Here is an 11,211-nt window from a genome sequence, read left to right as displayed (position 1 = left end):
ATATATATATATATATATATACTAGCAGAGATACCTAGCGTTGCTCGGGATTAAAATGGCATAGTTTTTTTATAGTTTTAATTGTTTCGGTCATATGACACCGGCCAAGCTGGAGCACTGCCGTTAGTCGAAGAAATCGACACCATTCTATCGGTGTGTTTCGCCAAACACAGCAAAATCGGTTGTCAAGCGATGGTGGGGGTACAAACACATACACACACACACATATATATATACACACAGTCATATATATATATATATATATATATATACATATATATAGACACACACATATATATATATACATACATACATATATACATATTTATACATATTTATACATATATAAATATGTAAAGATAAATTAAATATGGAGATATTCTATTGTCAATCAAATAATTTATTCATATTACAATATTACATTAAATACTATGAATATAATATATATGACATAACATTATATAAATAATTCTAAAAACCATAAAAGTCCAACAAACTGTTTCGACTTATATATATATATATTTCTGATATACATAATCACAGTTCCATTATATATATATAATCACTTCAGGGTATTTGCCTCCTAAAAGACAAAATTTCGTGTGAAAGGACGACTGGATTGTAAATCTTAATTCAAATGTGCGTTGTGAGTGTGAGCGTTAACTATTCAATCATACATCAATTACAATTAAAAAACAACAAAAACACTTTAATGGACGATACAATCAAGTAAGTGAAATCTACAACCATGGAAATTCACTTCATTATATCTCAAACATATACCAATTGAAACCCTTTCATGTCCAAGATAATCTCTTGTCATCACAACATACAATAATATGTGTGTATATATAAATGTATACAATTAAGTATCTAAGTCTTCTGCTACATGTAACTGCAACAAAAATATATAAACAATTACATCATCAATACAACAACTCTTTTATCTATTTAAATTAGTTGGTATTAACTAATAATAATCTTCTATATTTATTATTTTCTCGGAAGGATAATTCCGTAATTATTGCTAATATGGAGTTAAGACTGCAAATACGATAACCATAATACCCCATATATTTGTATATATGTGTGTGTGTGTGTTTGTGTGTGTGTGTGTGTGTGTGTGTGTGTGCGCGCGCGTGTATGTATGTATGTATGTATGTATGTATGTATGTATGTATGTATGTATGTATGTATGTATATATAAGTCACAAGCAGACAAACGCAACTTCTGTAGCGGACGAAGTTGAAAGTCAGTGAAAAGGTTGCAGGTAGAAACGAAAGAGCTTTGACAGACAAGACCAAAACAAATGACTTACTGTTCAACCAAATTAAACAAACAATCGTTTAGTTAGTCGGATAGTTATCCAATTGACTAATAATAAAAGGGTGGAATTGAACCAGTGCGTGTGTTAATAATATTGGCATAACGATTCTCCCTAGTCACGACAGAACTTTAACGGGATAATAGATTCGAATCAGTGTCTTCCAATCTCGGTAATACTTCAGATTATTATACATTAATCTCTGAGTAAATAATTACGTTGTTATCGGATAATCTAGTAGCTGAGAACATTTCTCATATCAATTGTGTAAAACATCGTAAACAAAAATAGGGAGAAGAAAATTATCTGATTTAATTTTCATATTCTCTACATTTATTGGGCGGTGCATTCGCAGCAGCATCAGAGCGTCGTACAAAATGCCTTGTGGTATTTTTACAGCATTTTACATCTTGACTTAAGATATTATCGAATTCGCTTTTACCTTTTGCCCGTCTGAGATCGATTAAATAAAGTACCAGCCATGTACTTAATCTATGCAATCAACTAACTTCTTCCTCATTAAATTTCCCTTGTGCCTATATTAACAAACAATTAATCTAGAAGTCATTTCTATTATTAATCAAGATTTCAACCATACTGCATTAACATATGAAGTAGAGTGGTTGCTAGTATGCAACTAATAGAATATATATTTAATTCTTCAAACAGATAATTAATTGTAGTCTAGAAGTCCTCCAAGTTTCATTCCTTGTAAGTAAGCCAAGTAATATTGCATCTGAAGATCCACAAAAAAACCACATATCCGATAGGTTACTTATTTTTATTGTTTTCACCTTATTACAACTGAAGATGTACAAAGTTGTGGAATAAATGCCATTACCTTGGCTGTTAATTTTATTGGAAAATCTTCCCTATCAGTAAATCTCAGAAATACAAATGTAAGTTTGGAGAAATGTATAAAGATATTCAAATGACTTTTTTATTGAACTATTCCCACCAGACAAAAGGAAAATTAATTTAGATGTAAACAAAAATACCATGAATATAATAGGAAATGTATTTTGTATCCTGTGATTTCTTATTTCATTAAATAGGAATTATGATAATAACGAGATAACTACAAATGAAATACTTTTCTCTAGTAAAAATTGTTAATTACGCGGTGCGTTTCAGGAGTTTTGAGACTTTTTTTAAGAGAGGCAGTTATATCTGTCCTTTATTATTGTAACTTTAATATATCATTACTATATATTGTGAGTCAGATGCATAAGATGATCGGTCAGCTTTTGTTATTCCAGATTGAAGGAGACGGCTGTAGCAGCACTTTAAACACAACCTACTAAACATTTCTTGTTGGCTAGTTAGCAGAATGCAACCGGGATATTTGGAAGTTTTCTATGCAATAAAGTTTTGTGTTAAACTTGGTAAAAACACTACTGAAAGTTATGAAATGCGCCCAGGTCGCTTATGAATTAACATTTTTCGCTGGCACAGGAATTTCAAGAACGGTAGAAAGATAAAAGAAACGACAAGAGGTGTGGGAGGGAGACGGACGTCAGAACATCAAAGGTCGTTGAAAAAAAATTCTCAAGTTACTTGATGAAGACCGTCGTGTGTCTATAAAGACAATAAGCATACAACTTGGAGTGAGTGTGACAAATGTACACAAGTTTTTTTCTTTAAAATCTGAACATGTTCAAAATTTGTGCAAAGTTTGCTCCCAAGCTGTTCGATAATGAGCATCCTGGTGACCAACTACTTGACAGAGATGGGCATCAAAACTGTTTCTCATTCTTCCTGCTGTCCTGTCCTTTTCTCTGTGACTTTTGAACGTTCTCCAAGCTGGAAATAAAACTCCAACGGCAGTCGTTTTGAGGATGAAGTCCCCAAAAAGTGAAGGTACCCAGGACCCTTGTCCTAAACACCTCCACTTTGAAGAAAATCCATGGGGCCTTCACGAAATGGTTAGAGCGTTACAGCAAGTGCATTGAAGTCAGAGGATTCTACCTCGAAGTAAATTAGAGCTTTGTACTACTCTGAATGAATTTTTCTCCTGAAAAAGTCGGAAAACTTCTGGAATGGACCTTGTATGTTTACCCAATGTTTTGGGTTTCCTTTCTACCAAAGAATTTTAGCAACTATTAGCATTTTAAATACTTTTTAAAGTATCTTTTAACAATAGAAAAATATTCATCAAAAACTTGTTCGCCTGACTTTAATTTAGTACAGCGAGGTACAGCAAAGGATATCAATATAATCCAACACACACTTACAACGATGATTTCTTAAGTAGTAGAGCCTTTTATAATCTAAAATAATATAATAACTTAGATTGTTGTAATACACTTAATCTGTGAGCAGCAGATGTAACAACAACACTTGCAATGTAAGCTGTTTTAACATTGCTTACTGAGCGCACGTGGGTATAGCAAAGGATTAATAAAATTGCAGCCAAACAGGTGCATAACATTAATATGCGACAGAACAATGACTGAATCAATGCTATAAAAGCGAGTTGAAATAGACAACAGTAATTATGTTCAACATGGTTAGAATTGTCTGTTTAATTTATGCAGTCCTCTTGGTTGGGCTTCTGGAGACTTGCATTGCAAGAAGTGAAATTTTGTACGAAGATAACCTGTCTAGAGCTGGAGGTCTTCGTGATGCTTTCTCTCTAGAAAAACGCAGTGCTGTATTTTCTAACAGAGAAAAACGTCTTGTTCGAAGACCTAAGTATCGCGTAACCACTACAAGAAGCCCTTGCTATGGAATACGTAATTGTCGAGTTATCAAAGCTGGAAATGTGGCAGGCTGAAACTTTACAGGGTAACGTATCTGATGAAATTAAATATGGCTTTATATATTAACTAGCTGTTTGACCCGGCATTGCTCGTGTTTTCCGTGTTGAAGTTAAGCCCATCTCTGACCTTGTATTGAAATGTTCTACGTTCCTCGTGTCAACTTTTATCCAATGAGACGTTATATCTGGTTCAGTAGGGATTTTACCCGGTTAACGATTTTGACACACTCCTACATACTGGACCGTCTCTATAACCGCAGTCAAACGTTTGGGTGTACCTGGACCCGTTGAGAGTGACGATTATCTATTTTTCTCCCCTTAATGCCACTCTCTGTACAAAATTGATCAGCGTGTCCAATCTCAGCAAAATCCGAAGAAAAGTGTTAAGGTTGTGTCATAAAATAGAATCCATATGACCCATTCACATGAGAATATCCTATTGACTTTTAAATCCTAATTCATTATATGAATAATCGATGTTTCTTATGTCGAGGTGCTTAATTTTACTCATGGGTCAATTTTCTTCAAAATCAGTTCATTATTTTTATTGTGAGAGAATTTTGACGATTTCTGCTTTTCACCAGTTTAATTTTAATTCTATTACATGACTCCGACCATAAACTTTAATTAAATGTCAAATTTCATCAAAACCGGATGAATTCTGTAAAAGTTACAGCATAAAATATTAATCCTATGGTTAATTGCATACAAAGACCTATTGATTTCATAAAATACCCCGCTCACGTGCAATTATCGATTTTTTTTTTGTCAGCTCTTGATGCTGGAATCAACTAATGAACATGAACTGCAATCACGTGTAAAATTTCTACAAAATCGACAAGGATGTCTCTAAGGAAATGTGCTTATTTTCATTTGTGCCTTTTTCAAGCCATTTTGAATTAAATAAGCACCTTTACCATCTCTTCCACCACAAAATTTATTTACATCTCAAATTTCATTAAAATCGGATAGAAAATATAAAAATTACGGCCTATTGATTTTATAAAACCACTGCTCAGGCAAACCTATCGATTCTTTTGTCAACGCCATTACTGACATCAACTCTCACTGCCATGAACCTCTCTCACTCCTCTAATTTAATCAAAATCGGACAAAATATGCAAAAGCCGCAGGAAAAATAACATCGTTATGGAAATTTCCATTGAAACGTCCGATTGAGCTCACAAAAATCGATGCCAACTGAGCATTATCGAGTTTTTGAAAAGTTCCGGCCTTATTTGAAGTTTAGGGCATGTGATCTACCTATGTACCCCAAATCATTAAAATCGGTTGGACGGTGTGGGTGGAGTTAGAGTAACCCCAAACACACATACAGACAGACACCATTACACATTTATGTATTACATGGAAAAGTGCGAGTATGAAAAGTAATATTCTTAAGATTATAAACCTGGAAAAGTACAGGACAAGTAAAAATATAGGACAAACTATTACTTCAAGTAAAATAAAGAATAAGAAACTTTTTACTTAAAATATTGCAGCAAAGAATGCCAGTTCTTCTAATTTATCACTCTTTACAGTTCTCATCTTTTAAATTTATTATACAAAACTGTTCAGCTAATTTGTAAGTTTGTCTAATTAGTCACTTTTTTCTGTATTTAAGGTAGTAAATTAGCCAAATTCTACTTAAATAAGTATAGTGTTATTTGTAAACTATAATAAAATAATTTTTAATATTCAAATTTTAATTTTAGCTGCAATATTTTAAGTAAAATGTTTCTTATTCTTTATTTTACTTGAAGTAATAGTTTGTCCTATACTTTTACAGGTTTAATAACTTGTCCTGTACCTTTCCAGGTTTATAATCTTAAGAATATTACTTTTCATGCTCACATTTTTCCATGCAATCTATGATTTTTCCAGGCATTGCTGTTATAAGATAATTAATAATGTGTCAATTAGTAATTCAAGATTTTACCTTATAAAATACTGAAAGATAATATTTCAATTTTTCCATGTAAGTGATGATAATATTTCAATATTTTTCATGTTTAATTTAAATGTATGTTGCGATTGAATTATTTGATATTACCTATCCACACCAAATTAATGGCAGGGAATTTTACCATGTTGTTGGTTGCACCATGGCTCACCATAAGTTACAAACAACATGACCACAAAACCATCAATTACCAGGCTCACCTTAAGTAACCTACTTTTGCAATATTAGGAGGCCACAGGAATTCATTCAACGAAAAATATTTCCAATGATTCTGGGATAGGGGGACCCCCACCTAAGTTTTTCCGAACCAAAATAAGGGATTCGCAGCATATTTGAAGGTCAGGGTATTTGATTCCACGCAAAAATCAAATTTTTTTTGCTTAGTGAAACTCGTGTGAGTGTTAATATAGAAATTGACCATAATGTCGTTGTTATTTAGCCTCAAATCAACACTGATACTGCAAACGTATCATCAAAGACATTCCAGCCTTCAGCAAACTGTCTTTTTAGGGATAATCTAGAACATTACATACAATGGGCGTGTGATTTAGGTAGGGCGATACTTTGGCTGCTATTTTAGCGTGTCGAGGGACCAGGTGATGGGATTTTTTTACACATATATGTAATATGTATATATATCATCGGCAGAAGTTAGAGAGTAAGTCAAAAGCTGAGAGTTTCGTGTATTGGCACTTATCAAACACGAATGTTTCCATCGTCACTCTGTAACTTCTGACGAAATAACTTCTAAATACAAAATTTTGTCCAAAACGTTAAGAGTAAATTCTGTTCTATGTGACACATTCTACCAGTATCAGAAGTTTGAAAGTGTTTAGTTTAAAAAAAAAATAATTAGATAATCTGTACGTCTAATTGAATAGATCCGAAATGGATGAAAGGCAAGGTCGACCTCGAAGGAATTTGAACTCAGAACGTAAAGACAGACGAAACACCGCTTCTAAAATACGAAATGTTTTCAAAAACGTTAAGAGTAAACCCTGTTCTATGTGACACATTGTACCAGTATCGGAAGTTTGAAAGAGTTTAGTTTAAAAAAATTTGATGAAATAATTTGTACGTTAAAGTCAACCTCGGCGAAATTTGAACTCAAAAACGTAAACACAGACGAAATACAGTTAACAATTTTAACCAGGGAGATATAACGTTTCTGCTAGCTCACCGCCTTTGGAAGTAAACATTGAGTTTAGAAATATATTCTTTATTCTTATAGCTGAAGCGTTACTCCCTTACTGACAGGAAATTTCGTAACATTTTACCTCATAACGGTTTTTCTAATAAATTTTGTTCATTGCGACTAGTAATTATGAATTCCTCATGCATTTAATTACATATAATTACATCTGTGTAGGGTTTCAAGGTAAAAAAAACTAAAATGTAGTTTAGCTACTTGAAACATGCCTTAGTTTAATACATGTTGAACTGTAAATAAATATCTATTAGGCACAGACATGGCTGCATTGCTAAGAAGCCTACTTTGCAACCATGCGGTTTCGGGTTCTGTTCCTCTGCGCGGTACTTTGGGAAAGTGTCTTGGATTATAAACCAAAACCCTGTGAATGAATTTGATAGACGGAAGTTGTGTGGAAATCTATCACACACACACACAATATATATATATATATGTGTGTGTGTGTGTGTGTGTGTGTGTGCGTGTCTTTTTCCTCAAAACTTAGATGTTCAGCAATAATTCCGCCTGTTGAATCAGTACCTGACTAAAAAATAAGTACTGGAGACGATTTGTTAGATTAAATCCTTCAACATGATACCCTTATCATGGCCACAGTCTAATGACTGAAGCAATACAATAATTATTCAGTCTCGCAGCCGAAGAACTCGGGTATGCAAATTAGTCTAGGCATTGTAGTTAAGTTCTGGTTTGTTTTTTGCAATAAATAGCGGATGTTAAATGTTCTCTTTGTGTAAAAAAGTATCTTTTTCTTTATTATGAGTGGTAAACAGAACCATATACCAGCTAGAATAATCTATTTTTCTGTATGTGAAAATAAGTGTTTTTTACATCTGCCTTTTTTTCTTTTTCTTTTTTTTTTACACAGCTTAAAACTGCAGATTAATTATAATAAATAAATTGCTTTTAGGCTTTCTTAAGCACGCTGATTTATGTAGTAACCTAATCGGTATTTTTTGTTCTTTTCAGGTTATTTCAACACCGACAGATTTAAATATATCCTAACATTCCTCTGTTAAAATAAACAGTAAAACTAAATCATATCGTTTGTATTTATTAATGAGATCAATAATTTCTCTATCACTATGGAAGTTTCAGAAACCAGAAGATTCTAGTTTGCAAGAGGAAAATGTTAAACTCCTGACTTCATTGCGCATTCAAACATTTTCATTATGCTCATTAAACCTTTTACGTTAATAGGAAAGGACTGAATGTTACAATATTTCATTTTAGCTCATGTGAGTACAAAATATATTCCAGAGGACGTGGTCTAAGATCAAATGAAAGTTATATTTAATCTGAAAAAATAAAAGAATCAAATCAATGCGTTTAGTTAGAGGTTTACGGGCATCAAAAGCAAACAGCATATGTGTGTGTGTGAGAGAGAGTGTGTGTGTGTGTGTGTGTGTGTGTGTGTGTGTGAGAGAGAGAGAGAGAGAGAGAGAGAGAGAGAGAGAGAGAGAAACAGAATCTAATGCATGTAGTTATTTAGATTAAGTAACTTTAAATGAAGTACAGTAAGCCATCGGTAAACCGTACACTATTAAACTGGATATCGGTTATACCAGACGAAGTCTGAGTTAGTAGGGTGCTTGTTAGTATTTACTTTTGTCGCCAGCTTTGATTATCATATATTCTTGGAGTGGTAGATGATCCTTGTTACCCACAAAAGCGGTACTTTGTCATAAATATTAAACTCACTCACTAATGTAATCACGGATAATAACGCTAAACTTAATTCTTTCTGCCCCCCTCCCATCGCCTCTACCTTACTAAGTATATTTGATTGAACGCCACGCATCCATTCCCAAGTTAGTATGTATATATATATATATATATATATATATATATATACATGTCTACTCGTGAACCGTCGGGTCACTGAGAAACTCTGAGTTTCCCAGCAACCGAGTTTTGTTTCGCGAGTTTTATTACTTTTTCAGGTTATTTCGCATGCTTTCAACGATTGTGACATTGAAATCAAGCGTAATCGGGTCCTTTCCCCCAGAAAAGGAATGATTTGGCTGCTATTTCTTGCGCGCCCTGCGACCACGTAACAGGTATTTTGGGTTCTTTATGGCAAAGAGCTGTTACGTGATAGCTGGGCGTACTAGAAATAGCAGCCAAATCTTTGGAGGTGAGATACGTTGAATGCACTCGAAGAAAAAAACCTTTTGGAAAAAGCTATTTCATACCGAGGTTACGAACGAAATATTTACCGTATTTTTAAAGTCATTTTCATTATAAAATATTTTTCAAATATGTCAAAAAACTTTTTGTAATGGTATTCACTTGAAAATAATTGTTGTCTGCTCAAAGAAAGCTAAAGTATAAATACTTAGTGCACAAACAACTTACATTTTTGAAATCACATTCACTTGAACATATTTTTAAATTATATTAACATATTGTGTTTAACAAAAGCGAAACTAGAATCATTTAATGTTTTCGTTGTCAAATCACTGTCTAATCGAAAGGCTAGAGTTTCTTCCCTTTCAGGGTGAAGTTGTATTCGGAACATTTTCTCATTATACACCGTTTTGAGTATTTGAGTATATATACCCACCAAATCATGAATATCTCAATAACTACTGCCCCTATTTACGCAAAACTTGTTTCACACCGTTCGTATTAACATTTCAAGGTAACTTAATTCATAGATTTTCCCATTATACGCCAGTTTGCCTGAGTAAGTCAGCAAGTAAGCAAGCAAGATTCAAACTGATTTTTAATGTATTATAGATACACATATATACAAACACACCCACACACACACACATATATATATATATATATATATATATATATATATATATATATATATATATATATATATATATATATATACATATATACGTACATATATATATATATATAAATATATATTTGTACATATATATATACATAGATATATATATATACATATATTCATAGGCATATACATATACACATATGCATATATACATACACATATATACATATATTAAGTTGTTTGTATTTGTAATTGTGTAACATTTCTCCGTATTTTTTTCGCACTTGTTTCGTTTACTTTCGCTTATTTTCTTCAAAAGAATCTAATGCTCTTAGCTTAGATTGTTTGAGGCCGGCCAGACTGGAGCAATCTTGTGGGTTACCGGCCGAAACTGCACGGATAATCTGGAACTCAACTGACGATAGAAAGCACTAATTGACCCGTCCTTGTTTTTTCCTATCCTTGTTTTTTTCCTGCCCTTCCTTGTTTCGTTTAACTGTCCTGACGTTTTGTTGTCGCTGGTTACGTTTTTGCTCCATTTTTTGTTTTGTTTATATACATATATGTGTGTATACATGTTTAGATATTCTTTGTATTATTACATTATTGAACGCACACGTCCTTTTTTGCAAGTAAGTCTACTTTATCATTCTGACGTGACTCTATCTTTCTACCTATCTATCTATCTATCTATCTGTCTATCTATCTATCTTTCTATCTATTTATCTATCTGTCTTCCTCTATCTTTCTATCTATCCCTCTGTCCTGGCCTCTACTTCACTGCTATACCCTTCTGTCCCTTCCTCCTTGTTCCACTTCCTCTCTCCACCATCCTCTCTGCTCTCGTGTGACATGTGGTCAACTTTTTTTCACTCCAGCCGCTGTGAAGGCAAGACGAACTACTAGCGTTCTACCTCAGATTCGCGTTTGGCCGTACGGCTTTTGAATGTTGTTTTCACTGTCCAATTTTTCCTGTCTTGGTTTGTGTTTGCACCTTGGAATCCTCTGTGTAGTGGGTTGATCCACTACTCAGGAAGAGACTATTCTAGAGTACGTTCTGTCTTATCTTCGAAACGTCTAGTTAGAATAGAGACAGCTGATGAATGGATATTCCAAGTAGCTTTCCGTTTTCCTATGTGTTCGTTCCGTTGTCTGTAGGTCATTGTTCTAACGTCCTGTACCCTGATATGCATATATATACAC

General features: G+C 33.4%; 1 long non-coding RNA gene across 1 annotated transcript; it reads left to right on the top strand.

Annotated features, from left to right (window-relative positions):
- Positions 1-3,830: 3,830 nt before the first annotated feature.
- LOC106884492 (uncharacterized) lies at positions 3,831-8,294 on the top strand. The gene is made up of 2 exons (XR_001411250.2): positions 3,831-4,112; positions 8,226-8,294. It is a non-coding gene; the product is annotated as an uncharacterized LOC106884492 (long non-coding RNA).
- Positions 8,295-11,211: the final 2,917 nt, after the last annotated feature.

Source organism: Octopus bimaculoides, chromosome 2 (genome assembly GCF_001194135.2).
Source record: "Octopus bimaculoides isolate UCB-OBI-ISO-001 chromosome 2, ASM119413v2, whole genome shotgun sequence".
NCBI classification, from domain to species: Eukaryota; Metazoa; Mollusca; class Cephalopoda; order Octopoda; family Octopodidae; genus Octopus; species Octopus bimaculoides.
This window is presented reverse-complemented; position numbering and strand designations above follow the sequence as displayed.